The sequence below is a fragment of the Anser anser genome, assembly GCF_964211835.1.
Source record: "Anser anser genome assembly, chromosome: 2".
NCBI lineage: Eukaryota > Metazoa > Chordata > Aves > Anseriformes > Anatidae > Anser > Anser anser.
In genome coordinates this window covers 25405269-25419882 of record NC_139721.1, presented here as the reverse complement: position 1 = coordinate 25419882, position 14614 = coordinate 25405269, and the positions used below count along the sequence as shown (strand labels likewise).

Here is a 14614-nt window from a genome sequence, read left to right as displayed (position 1 = left end):
TAGATGGACTTTTAAAAAATGGGGACTACCTCTTGCAGCCACTAAATAGTGCAGCCAAGTGTTTCATTACTGTGAGTCTATATGAACCGAGTTCAGAGGAAGACATGAAAGTACTTAGAAATGTCATAAATCTTTTATCTCAACTTAATAATAAAGCATAAGATACTTGATATATCTCAGGTATATTTTTCCTGCTTAAAGTCCCTGCTACTGTTGTACTGTATACTATTAACCATAGCCTCTTTAAGTCCACAGAAGTCAAGGTACTGATACAGTCAGAAAAGGAGGAGAAGGAAAAGAAGAATACTCTAAGAAAATGCTCAGAGGGGTAGAATCTCAGTGAAACCGCTTTGTCTTTTCAAAAAAGTCCTTTCCTCCACCCCCCACCTGCCCCATGCGTACATGCATTTTGTCCTTTTTGCCTATTTACAAAGCTGAGCTGCAATGCTTAAAGTAGAAATCTTTCATTATTTTCTTTACCACTAGTTTTACATCTAGGTTTCATCGTTGTTAAATTCAGATAACTTAACCTTTTCCTCTAAAAGAGTGCTCAGTAGTTTTGTGCATGCAGCACTCCCATTTAATCTGCCAGATGGGGCCTTATGTTCACAATCAATAGTGCAATCTTCTCATTTCATTGTCATCTTCAAAACTGGGATATTACAGCACAGTGGAGAAATTCTGAAACATGAACTGGAAAAGAAAGATCTTCTCCAGCGATACTCTGAATTCATGGAAACACACTTCTACCTTTGTCCACCTTTTCTGTTTCATCTCTCTGCTCATACTCAATGCAGAGCTCTTCTCTGTGTAGAATATTGTGGATGCTGAACTCGCATTATGAATTTGCTCTCATGGTATAATCTCTCCTCAGCCCTGGGGATTATATATTGTGAAGGTCTCTGTATTATCCGCTGGTCAGGTATTATTCATAAAAGAACTGAAATAACTTAGAAAATACCCAGTGACAAAAAGAAAAATAACCAAAACCAAGTGAAAAAAGCATATATCCAAGGAGCCTTCTTAGAGGATGGAGTGAAGATGACAAAATGACTACTTATGACTGACGTTCCAACATATTCATCCAGTCAACATATCATATTTACAGGACAGGATGACTGCACCATTATTCTTCAGAAGTCAATGATATCTGAAAACAGGATGCAACAGAGAGTGGAGTGCTGTAATATTCTAAACAGTTACAGAAAGAATTGCAGGAACAACCCAAATGGCTAAATCATGAGACGAAACCAGCCTGAAAGACAATGTGTTTCTTCTTCCTAAAGTACTGCAGTCGTACCTTTGCAATGAAACAGTTAAAGAGCTGTCAGAATTTCCATTATAAATGGCAGGAGTTTATAACTCATAAAAATTCACTCCAGGGTGAAATTTGGCATAGGTATACCCCAGTCTTGAATTTTTTTGTTTGTTTGTTTGTAGCCAACTTTCAATAAAGTGATGCAGCTGTTCTTACTTACTCATGAACAAACTATAGAAATTTATCCATCTGATATGTTTTAAGCACAACAAATACTTTTGTTTAGAAGTATAAAACTGACAAGGACTAGGTTCAATTTCAGTTCTCATAATTCAGATTTGCTGTTCTCCCATCTGGGGTAAATAAAGCAGGACAGACAGAGGTTTCCCTTCCTGTGATGCCATGGAGTTAGATAAAAACTAGAAAGCTTTGTAAGGCCCATTAGGAATGAGAAAAAAAGTCAGATGCTGATCCCCACCTCCTCTTCCTCACATTGCCCATTCTCCCTCTTCCTCTCCAAGGACCAGCTGTGAAGGTGACTAGAGCAAGGGTAAATATTACACAGTCTATTCCTAGAAAAGGGAGAGATTATTGGTGTTCCTTCCCACAGTTTCAAGCGTTCTGGTACTGTTTATTCCAGTACTGTGGGTATGGCTAAGACTAGATTCAGCTTATCCAGAGAATACATCCAGATTTATATTAAATCTGATATGAACAACTAAACCCCCCTATATAACAAATAGGCTATTTTAATAATGACTCTAGAGCTGGTAGTTCTCCAAATCTATGCACCTGTCATGAATTTACCACTCTCCTTGCTAAACGTGAAAGCCAAAGGAAAAAAATATATATGGTAGGGAAACAGTCTGAGTCCACGAAGTGCAAAAGTTTAAAAAGGGCATCTGTGAAGTCCTTTGTAATGAAAACCAGATTTAGCTATTGTACTAAAAGACTCTTAAAACATCTGAACTTTCTGAGGCCTTGGGAAAGACATCTGCACTACAGGACTATAAAGAACTATGAAATGCAAAGCCCGTATCACGTGAACACTGATCATTACCACCTGGAAAACAAGCAGAAATAAATAATAATAGCTCCCTATGTTCTTCTGAGTCTGCAATTTCAACCAGTTGGAACACGTATATTCACACTCCCAATTTCTTCTAGTTTTATCTACCTCATCCTGCAAGTTTTCTTGTACATTTATCTGTCAGAGTCATCAGTTAAAGTTGTTTCTTCTTCCCAGAAAGTGACCATCAAAGCCAGTTAAGACGGACTCATCAGACAAAGCCTCATTTGTCTGGTTTACCCAATGTCTATTCAAGACAGACAGAGAGTTTTCCTGAGGGAACATAGGAAGGCCAAAAAAGAAGCCAAAAACATAGAATTGGAAAATTTCCAGACCAAATCTTACTTTCTGTATTACCTAAGCAAAATACTTTCCTCTTTTACTTCTTCACATTATCATTATAATCAATTCTTCATTTCTTCTCTCAAACTCCAGTGCTGACTTTCCTTTTTTTTTTTTAACTTTTTTTTTTTTATAAACTCACCACTTCTTTCTTTACAACTTTTCTGAAGTCCATCCATCACTTTCTTTCAATTTTTAAGGCCAAAGAACTAGTCCATGATAAGGAAATTTTTCTTACTGCCTACAGCCATCTCCTCCCTGCTTCTCTTGCGCCTTGCCAGTCCCTCCCAAGAGCAGCTGCAAAGACCATCCACCTTTCCATTTCAGTGCTTGAAGTTGTCTTCAGAAGCTCTCCAGTGCTCACCCTTCATCCCACCCCTTTATCCTGTCCTTGTCTGCCCATATTGTTTTACTGCTCCTTGGGTGGCAAAAGGACCTCAGTAGTAGCTGAACAGAGTTGTGCCCGTTTAGCAATCCTGCTTTGAAACTTTCCAGGAGTGGAAATGAAGACTCTTCTATTAGCTGTAGAATTAGAAAAGCGTAAAGATAACAGTGAAAGATGGGGAGAGTTTTTCAGCTACTAAACACAGCTGTATTGTGAAAAATGCCAAAGTGTTTCCCTCAGAGCAAATGTTAGGTATTCATACAATATGCAGCATAGAGTTGTTTCTCCTCATGTAACTAGGATTAAAAGGCTATGGATTTCACAAGAAATGTTGTGATTTTTCTCTGTTCACACTAGAGAACAAGATCCCAAATATCTCCTATTCAATAATTTTAATAACAGATTAGAGGTGACCCTATCTGGTATATTCAGCATCGGTATATTCTGGTATATTCAGTATTCTCTTTAACTAAACATCCAATGGCACCACAATTAATGCAAAACTTAGACTAAATAACACATATGAGCTAGGTAAGTTCATTAAGTTCTCAGGGATATTTTTTTTTTACTCTGCAGAAACACTGTGACATTACGAGGTACTATGCATAACTGTATTTTTGCCTAGATAACAAACTCTGTAACACATGTAACTGAGAATGCAACGTGCTGAGTGCAATATTTTAAGAAAATGGACTACACCTAAGATTTTGATTAAAGATGCTGCCATTTACCATACAACCTGAGCCTATATAATAACTTCTTAAAAAAAATTAGATTCCTGATCCTTCTAGATGTTTACTCTTTCATTGCAACAATAGCTTATTACTGGAATTGAATAACTGACTAAAGACTGCCTCTCTGCTTTTCAATTCATCAGGCTTAAGCAGAAACAGGACTGCATCTTTGGCCTTTGTTGATACTGCTGTCCAAGCTTATTATCATATGAATATCTAGTTATTGTTTTATAAATGTTCACATTTCAGGAGCTCTCTGCTTTCTTTTCTCTCAGTAGACTTTACCATATCCACCTTCATTATCGTCATGTGGCAGCACTGCTCTTTGCCTGCATTTGCTACTTTAAAAATTAATGCACTGCTATTTTCTGAATACTGTACTGCGTAAGCTGCTTATGAGTACATTATGCTATCAAGCGAGCACATGCAGAAAAGCTTCCTAAACTGTTATTCTTTCAATGAAAATACAGCTGGTTCTGCTTCAAAGGCACTTCTTTTCACCTGCAAATGGACTTGCTCCTACACTTATTCCTCAATTCATTGTCTTTTATTTGTGTCTGCAAATCTTTAATTGCCTTTAATTAGAAAAAAGTAAATTCAGTGCTTTAATCTTGCAAATACATTCAATCATAATTCTGTCTGGGATGAATACCAAGTTCTATTCACTGACTGATCTTTATAACAAAGGTATATAAATTTATTGTCCGTTTATATAGACCACACCAATTAAGCCACAATGGAAAAGCAAATAGATAAGAGTCAAAATATTTGAAATGAGAAATGTGCAATCTAAATTTAATTACTCAGACGAATTATTTGAAGATGAGTTATTTACAGCATGCCAAAAAACCTGACAGATAGTAAAATTTGCTAATCAACATTACAGATTTAAAATTCCTTTCAACGCTTTCAGTATAATTTGTAGCAACCAACAAACTGCTGTCCTGAATCTTTCTGTGCTGGTATTATAGTCATAATCAAAACACTAGTAAGATTTTTCTCCACATCGTAGCAATATATTTCATATGCTAAAGTATTGTTTAAAGCGTAACAAAACTACAGCTACCGTGTAAATTTTAGCTACTGGTAGTAGTTTAATTAAAATACATTAACGTAACTGATGCTGACACCCAGACTAAAATGTATACATAGATAATTAGAAACTAGAGATAGACTGGGGTCAGCTTTACTGTCAAACTGGAAGTGTGAAACAGTACACCTAGTTAAGCTGAAATCAATGTCATTATTATTATTATTATTATTGGTTCGAACTAGTGAAGGTTCCAGGAACCCTCCTGCGAAATCCTACTGAACAAGGACAGAAGAAAATGGTCCTCTGGGCTTTTTAGGTTTTCCACAGTCTGCCTTTGAGCAGCCCCTCGATTTCCCCACTGTACCAGGGGTAACAAAGGGCCACAAAGATGATCAAGGACCTGGAGCAGCTCTCCTACAAGGAAAAGCCTAGAGAGCCGGGACTGCTCAGCCTGGAGAAGAGGAGGCTCAGGGTGAATCTCATCACTGTCTATAAATACCTGAAGGGAGGGTGCAATGAGGGCAGTCAGGCTTTTTACAGTGGTTCCCAGTGGCAGGACTAGAGGCAACAGGCACAAACCAGAACACAGGAGGCTCCATCTCAACGTCAGGAAGCACTTCTTTACTGTGTGGGTGACGGAGCACTGGCACAGGTTGCCCAGAAAATTTGCAGTCTTTTTGCTTGGAGATCTTCATAAGTCACCTTGCCATGGTCCTGGGCAATCAGCACTAACTGGCCCTGCTTGTGCAGCGGGTTGGACTATAAGATGCCCAGAGGTCCCTTCCAACCTCAACCATTCTGTGAAATTCTGTGAATCAGTAATGTAACTGATGTGCACCAAAGGAATTGTAAAACCAACATGGTTTTACTAAGGTCAGATCGTGCCTGACAAATATGGTGGCCTTCTACAACAGGGCTACAGCATGGGGTGGATAGGGGAAGAGCATCTGACATCATCTTCGTGGACTTGTGCAAAGCATTTGACACTGTCCCCCATGATATCCTTGTCTCTAAACTGGAGAGACATGGGTTTGACAGATGGACCAGTTGGTGGGTAAGGGATTGGCTGTATGGTCACACTCAAAGAGTTGCAGTCAATGGCTCGATGTCCAGGTACAGATCAGTAATGAGTGGTGTTCCTCAGAGGTTGCTATTGGGACTGGCACTATCTAATATCTTTGTTGGTGACATGGACAGTGAAATTGAGTGCACCCTCAGGAATTTTGCTGATGACACCAAGCTGTGTGGTGCTGGAGGGAAAGGGCTGCCATCCTGAGGAACCTGGACAGACCTGAGAGGTGGGTCTGTGAGAACCTCATGAACTTCAACGAGACCAAGTGCAAGGTCCGGCAACCGGTCTGGGGCAATCCCAAGCACAAGTACAGGCTGGGTGGAGAACAGGTTGAGGAGAAGGACCTGGGCATGGTGGTTGACAAGCAGCTCAATATGGCCAGGTTGGATGGGGCTTTGGGCAGCCTGGTCTAGTGGGAGGTGTCCCTGCCCATGGCAGGGGTGTTGGAATTAGATGATCTTCCAACCCAAACTGTTCCATGATTCTGTGAATTCAATAGGCTGCAAATACAGCAAGTTAACTGACTCAAAAGTTCAAGTCAGTTAGTACCTTCAACAGTTCCATAATTTTACAGTAGTTTATTTTTTATTGTGATGGAATAAAGTTTATTTTTTTTTCTATATGCCCTGAAACTCCTGCAAATGGACCGTCTCAGTAGCAGAGTTTTTCTTTAAGTGCCTTTATTAATGCCAGCAAGTTAGGTGTCCGGTATGGGGAAAGAAGTGTTTTCTCAAGTGCTTTGTAAAATCATCCAGATCCACAGAGGTATCAATGCAACTATCGTCTAAGATGTGTGTACAGAAGTATATGTTTAAACCTTTTTCAGAGATCTTAAACTAGCCACTGTGCATTCAATGAGTAACAGAATTTGAATCCAGTGAAACTCTGTGAAACTCTAATCATAACTGACATCTATGTCTTAAATACGCATGCATCATCTATAACTCTACAACTTTAAATTTGGAAATAACTATTGGTCTGGGAACCTCAGAAAAACACAATTCCAAAGAAAATTCTGGCCTAACCTCAGTTAAAATCAGACAGCAAATCACTCATCAGTAACTGTATTTAGGGTGTTATAATCCACCTTCGAGAACTGGTGCCAGAACTCTAGTTCATATGCATGAAAACAGGACGAAGCCCTCAAGTATTTAATATAGTTTTTTGTGGTCTCAATGTCACACAGACTATTCAAGTACCACTCTTTTCCAGAGAAACAGAAAAGAGGTTTTCTTGTTTTTAATTGCTGTGATTACAGAGTTTTCGGAGTCTCAGGTTAACAGAAACACTTTGTTATGTCTTACACATACTCAAGAATATGTGTGTACTCAGAAAAAGCATGAAAACCCCCCACAGCCTCTCTCTTTTTTATTCAGGTTTAATGGCAGCTCAAATCACTGACCATTTTTCAATCTTGAGAGACAGAACAGCTTGACACTAATAATACATTTGCAAAGGACACATCATCATTTAACACAACATTAAGTGCTCAGGGACAACTTTTTACCGTAGACACAATGTGCTCTGAGCTCAGGGTTGACATTTAATGCTACAAGGATAATCCAACCAGTCATTCATGAGGGGTAAATTAATTTTCAAGCAACTATATTTCAGCTCTAAGCCAACAAGAAGGATGCATTAAAATGAATAAGTTCCTTGTATGCCGTCTGCAAGATTAAAAAAATAAAATAAAATCAAAATATAAAGCATCCTTAAATATATCAAAATATACCCATTTAATTATTGCTATCTTTCTCCGATTCCAAAACGCAAGTCTGGTAGTATTTGTTAAATATAATATTCTGACTGGAAACAAAATCCCTTAGAAAATCCCTCAGAATTTCCTCTGAGTTGCCATGAAAAGCAGCATTAATGAAATGCTTTACATTTAAAATCTCAACTAGGGATAGGTTGACTATAACAGGCAATTAAGAAGTATAGAAAGGTGCTAATTCAAATACTTTTTAAAGGAATCTTTCAAAAATATACATAAAAATTTAAGAAACATTTCAGAAAGCTGGTTATCAATAACATAGAAAAAAAATCAATACTCTAAATCAGTTAATTCAGTCATGAAATTTCATTATTTTCAACACCTGCAGAATATTTTCAATTAATTGTAAGACCATAACAAAGGTTATGAAGAACAGCAGTAAAAATATTGATATTTACTAGACAGAGTTTGATGGGCATTTTTTCATACATTCCGAAATTAAATAATCTTTTTAAACCTTTTGCTTAAGCCCAACAGGTGTGTGCTGACAGCCATTAAAAAGTAATAGCTCCATGTAGCACGGAGTATCTTGAACGCCCATGATGACAGCTCTCCAATTAACCTCTCCAACAATCTCTCTTAACATTTTTCACTCAGACAACTATGAAAACGTTAAACACCTTTCTTAAAAATAAATTAACATAATTAATTCAAAACAGGTCACTGGGTGAGTGTTTCGCTTCTTTTCTTCTCCGCTTACATAATATATACATGCATTAATGTCCGTATGTAGTTTTGAGCACATTTTTATTATTTTGCTATGGAACAACTACCAGCATTTGCACTTTCATATACACAACCATGTTTTAGTATAAATTCTGAAACTGAGGAAAGCAAAACAAAAATGTGACTGCTTAGGAGCGAAGTACCAACATTAACATGAGTACAAGCATGCTTTTATCAAACATTTGATTAGGTTTTGAGGAGAGAATGGAAACTACCGTATGGTTTCTTTGACGATCAGAGGTGTGAAAAAAGCAGCACAACGTGTGGTACGGGCCATATAGCACACAAAGAATCTTTCTGCTTTTTTGAGACAGGCTGAGCCCAGCTCCAACTTGGCTTACACCGATTTTATTAACTTCGCTGGCTGCAAATAGAGGAAAATGTGATATACCCTGTAATAAGTGGAAACAGAGTTACAGACTTATGGTCAAAGCTTTCTAGGAAGACAGACACAGCATGCAGCACGATCCTTCCAGAGCCATGCAAGGTCTGCGAGTGCTCCTTCGTTCTTTGCAACCTCTGTCTTTGCAGCCTCAGTCCTTCTTTAATATATTTTGTTCAAAGGTACACTCATAACCTCACCTAATAGGTAAAAAAGCTGAACAGGAGGAGATCTACCAAATAGAAGCTATGTAGCAAAGGCAAGAGAAAGGGAGTGTCATCATCATTGTCACCGACACTCACAGTATCTGGAGGACCTTCCAACAACCATGTTCAACACAAACACGGGAACTACAGAATCACAGAAGACAGGTCTGGAAGGGATCTTAGAAGTTACCTTGTTTGTGTCCTCACCCCAGAGGAAGATGAAGTTTACTTAAGTAATTATCGACGGATGTTTGTCTACATAGTTCTTAACAGTCCTTTAAAAGGGAGACTGCGCAGTCTCACTAGTTTTCCCTTAGTTCTTCATGAACTTTATCATGGAAGTTTTCCGCATGTTCAATATCTAACTTAGACCTTCCTTACTGAACTCTTAGAACATTACTTTTTGTTATATCCATCATAAACTTGGAGAACAGTTGATTTATTATCTGCTTTTTTTCATAAGGTAATCTTTTACTCCTACCTCTTTACTTTCTCCCATACTGAATTTGCAAACTAAATTCATCATCCCATTTACCATTAAAATACTGGGTCCAGAACAGACCTCTACGGACCCCTCATTACACTTCTACAAACAGACACCAAGCCATTAATAACCACCAAGTAGAGTTTTCATAGTAATTTGGTACCTATCTTAGAGTAGCTCCGTATTCACACGTCTCTGTTTTTTTATCAGAATACGCTGTCAAAACGCCTTGATAAAGTCGAGGCATATGGCGCCTCTTCCTTTGCTCCATCCTTAAGATTTGCTACTCTGTCACAGAAGAAAATCAGATTGGATTGACAAATCACATTGGCTGCTACTTACCTCCTGGTTGTGCTGTAGATTCTTACAAGACACCGTGTGTCCCTGTCCTGAAGGGTGTGAAAGATGAGGGAGCGGCATTCGATCATTTATGAATATTATATGTCCCATCTGTTTGATTGTTATTGTGATGTTGGCTGTATAATTACCAGAGGTTAGCTCCACTAAGAGTGAGCCCGTCCTTATGCAGGAGGGCAGAAAATGACTACGAACAGTTCTCCGCTGAGAGTATTTAAAGAGGATAAAGGAAAATGTGGAGACTGACAACCAGGTCACCCCATTCAGCTGCCCACAATAAAACATATCTATGTAACAGATGCTCCACAAAACATCTTCCCTGTTCTTCTCACCCCCAAAACTACAGAGACAGAAATTTCTCCCACTTTCTTAGATAAAGTTACATTTTTTTGACCTTACACAGAATATGAGTGATTGAGGTCACAGGAGAAGCTAAAGATCCCCTGCCAGTGATTTTTTTTTTTCAAAAAAAAAAACCAACACACATGCAAATGACTCTAAGACCACGATCCGAAGAAAACCAATACCCCCTCTCCTCTTTCCCCACTGAAGAAGAAAACCCGTTCAACACTTTGAACCAGAAAGAAACTCTTCCAGACAATGTCTCTGGCAATAAGTGTAACCTCTGAGCATATGAATGGACCAAAGCAACCACTGCCTAAAAAAACATTCTCAATACTGGTAATGCGAAATTTATTCCCAATTACTCTGGTGTATATCACGCCGGTGCCAGACAACATCACTGAATCACTCACGACAGTGGTTGCTGAATAAGCGCCGCGGTATCACCACGCACTGCAATATTAAACCTTCTGGATAAAGGGTCGGTGGTGCTTCAGGAGGTCAGCAGAGCTTCTCTCCCCCTCTGCTACAGTTAACCCCTTGCTACCTGATGTGTCCAACAGTACCGATTGCAGCCTGTCCCTGGGGAGAATCACAGCGAGACAGCGGCACCCCAGAATCACCCCTTCACCCATGCCCCTGCCAGTAGTAATTTGACCAGTATTACTACATAAGCTGTCGTTAAATCCTATATCTGATTTTAGGAAAATCAAAAAAGACTTGCAGCAAACAAAGAACTTTGATAAAGTCACATTATGAGTCAGGGGCAGAGACTTGGTGACAACGCAGCTAAACAGAGGCTAGGCTGACTTCCTTCTAACGCCTGCTTGATGAAAACATTTTTTTTAACATTAGCCTGTCTCTTTGCCACCAAGACTAAAAACATTCTTTGCTTCAGATTGATGTGCTGGTAATTCATCACCGGTGGTCGCAACTCGCTGAAGAAAACCTTCCCAACTCTGAACTAAATCATACCTGAATTGGAGCTAGAACTTGTGTGTAAAGGACTAAATGTAGAGATTTAGTCCAAGTATGAGATTCATGGATTTCACCTAGGAGAGGAGAAGCTGCACGACCTGAGAGAGACACCCTACGAACACTCGCAGCCAGGAAAAGCACTCGAGGACAACACTTGATCTAAAAAGGGACAGGGTGGGGGAAGGAACTAAAGACATCTGGGTGAAGGGACTTGCGTGAGGTCAGGCACCAGAAGAATGGCACGACTGTGATCCTGAATGTCTTAACTCCTGATCCACTGTCTTATCCAGTGGATAATGCTTTTCTCAGAATTGAAAATAAATTGGATGCTGTCTGCCAAGATGCAGTAATTCCTCACTAGTAAGTCATATCATTCTGGACCAGCTGTATATTACAAGACCATCCCAAAATACAAGTTGTAATTTATTAATTCTGCCTAAGTAAAAGGTTTGCAGTAATACTGTCAGCATTCGCAGTTCTCACTTCACTGAAGCACATTGCAAAGGATGCTTTGTCAGACCTATATATCACTGTCACTCCAGGAGTCAATGCACTGACAGCCTTAGCAGAGGTGGATGTTACAGGATACTGTGAAAGTGATTATGTAAGTTGGAAAAGCAGGTTTCTGGAGTCTCACTCCAGCAATGCAGAAATCAGAGGCTTTTAATGGAATTAGTGGAGAAGGGAACATCTCTTGTATACATCACCATTATCCCTTGAGATCCTAAAATTACTTGTGAGCAATAATCTCTCCAACTCACTCATAATTTTAGCACTCCTAAGAACTACATATCTTCAGTTCACCCATAATTTAAACTTCTTTCCTTCAACAGAAACATCACCTGACAGGTCTTAACTAAAAGTGAATGACAGCAATAGCAGCTTACTTGTAGTGTAAAGGAAATGCATATTTATGAGCACCCAGAGTAATGGCTTATGGACCTCAGAACTAAAGGCGTAATAATGTCTTCAAGGCACATCAGAAGGCACAATTTTACCTTCAAAAGCCAAACTGGGCTACAGCCAGTGATGAGATCTGTGTTTGTATTAAGATACTAAAGCTTGCTGCTACAGAAAGAAATGATAGAGAAGCATGTCTGGCCTTTACGTTTATCTTTACTTTTCCAGACTTACTATTCCATCTTTCTTTCCCCTTTGTGAAGGCTCATGGAAGAACTCCATGTGTGTGTGCAGAGTATTAGAACATGTAAAATAACAGCATCTTACTCCAGACTTCAGGACTGGACTTGATGCCTTACAGGAGAATGTCTCATATCCATTCACTGCACTCATCAATATAGAAACAAGAATAGCTAGACTTGGCTTTACACCTCCTCTTTAGGCATATACATTTGTCAGTTAACTAAAACACCATATTTTTCCAATCACATCGCCATCAGAGCAATAGCAATGAGTTTATCTGAGACCTTTTGATTTTATTTCATTATCTCCAGAATCAGCCCTCTGTTGATGTTTTTATGAATCAAGTCAGTCTGTTTCAGTAATAGTTTTATTTTGAACCTGACTTCATCATAAACAATTTAAATAGTGAAAGGCATCTATGGGGGCAGTTTACTCAAAGAAGAAAGGACTGCTCCCAGCATAATTTTTTTCCAAAACTTAACTCCATAGGATGATCTTCTAAGTATGTTGCCTCCTGTAGAAAACATAAAAGCTGGAGAGACTGCTGAGGAAAACAGCCTAGAGTCTGGAAAACTATTCTATTAGAGCAGATAAAACATTGGAGCTGCTTTTTATTCCTCAATCTGCCACAAAATTATTGTATAACCCTGGGAAATCTCTTTCCCTCACAAGACTTTGGTTCTCATCGAAAACTCTGAGATGTAATGGTGTAATGGTGTAATAGAAGTGAAAAACGCTCATGAGTGTTATCTATTTGAGATGATTCTCTATTGGCCTATATTAATTTATTTTTTAATATTTTAAAATTGCATTTACAAATATAATGAGAAACAATTAAAAAGTACCTGAAAAAGTAACCGAATCTGCTAGTGACCCTTAAAGTCAATTTCTTATTCATTAAAAATGTATGATAAATATTTATAAACCCATGCACAAAGCAATTTCAGTTTCTGGAATTAAAAGCATATACAAATACTCTAAATTAAACAGAAAATGAACTTTTAGCTGTGCCTGCTTCCTCAGAAACTCTTACTGTTGACATTGGTCTGATCACCAAGGTCCTAAGTAACATCTCCCCTCTCTTTTTCTCTGCTGAAGAGATCTCTTCATGTAAAGTCACCAAGTTTGGCCTCAAGGGCAATACATGACGCAGAATTTCACCCAGGCACTGTTACGTGCAGCCCAGCAATTAGGTCCTGGGTGAGGTGCATCTGCTGGGGGTTAGTCCTGATGTGCAGCACCAGCAGAGACTCCACCGCTTCCCGTGGCAGGGTGCTCCCAACAGAAAGGACAGGCATTGCTCAAGACAGATGAAAGAGGTTATTTGTAAACTACCAGAACAGTTCTCTATTAACATTCCTCTCTCTGATTGATTCTTTAAACATACCAGAATGGACACATTTATTATACATAGCATGCAGAGTGAAAAAACAGTCAATGCATTTCTTTTTCAGTCATTTTTCAGTCCCTCGCAACCTAGAGGTTTGTCTCACACTCAGAGTGAATTGCTTTTGTGAATGTCTTGTTTCATAGATAGATAGATACGGAAACACAGAACAAAACAAAGCCACACACCCTCCCTATGGCCTGTTTTTGAACAGTTCAGTTCCTCAGAAGAAAAGAGACACAACTTCACTTCCAGTAACAATGCAGTCCTTATGACAAATATGCTTTTCATAGATCCAGGGAAAAGCCTGTGGATTTGATTAAGCCAAGTTCTAAGAACTGAGCAAAGAGATTCTGTACATGCATAATAAGGACCACTAAATTATTAAAACAAAACTAGAGCAACTAACATTTGAGTGAAAGGTGCATAAAATGAAGATTTCCATCAAATTACCTCGTAGTTCTTTTGGTGCAAAATCCAAAGGAGCATCAGAAATACAACGCTAATTTCAGGTTCATTTCTAATCTGTAATTTTTTTCTTATGATAAAAGGGCTACAGAGTGTGGCAAAAGAACTCACTGACAGTTCACACAATGGTGTGGCAGTGCTTTATTTTCTATTGGTCAACCCCCTCCAAAATAACACATGAAAATTCCTGAGGTACCCACCTACCTGTATTTTTAATACAGATACAGATATTAACAGGTAGGAAGGCAGGCACTGAAAAGTCAAGGAATTAACATAAAGTTGTCTGTTCCTAATCTGAACACAGAACTCCATTTCACAATAATGTTCAGAAGCCCCTTCCTCTCGCCATAGAGAAGTAAATACGGATGATAAGATTCATTGACCAAGTAGTATGGTATGTAACAAGTGAGACAAGGGACCAGAGGAAGATAACAAATGCATTTTTGGTGAGGATAATAGACAAGGACCAAAATC

The 14614-nt window shown here is 38.8% G+C and overlaps 1 protein-coding gene across 4 annotated transcripts in view; it reads right to left on the bottom strand.

Annotated features, from left to right (window-relative positions):
- TRIQK (triple QxxK/R motif containing) overlaps nt 1-14614 on the bottom strand; it is a 63092-nt gene that overhangs the window by 15332 nt on the left and 33146 nt on the right. The window lies entirely within an intron of this gene.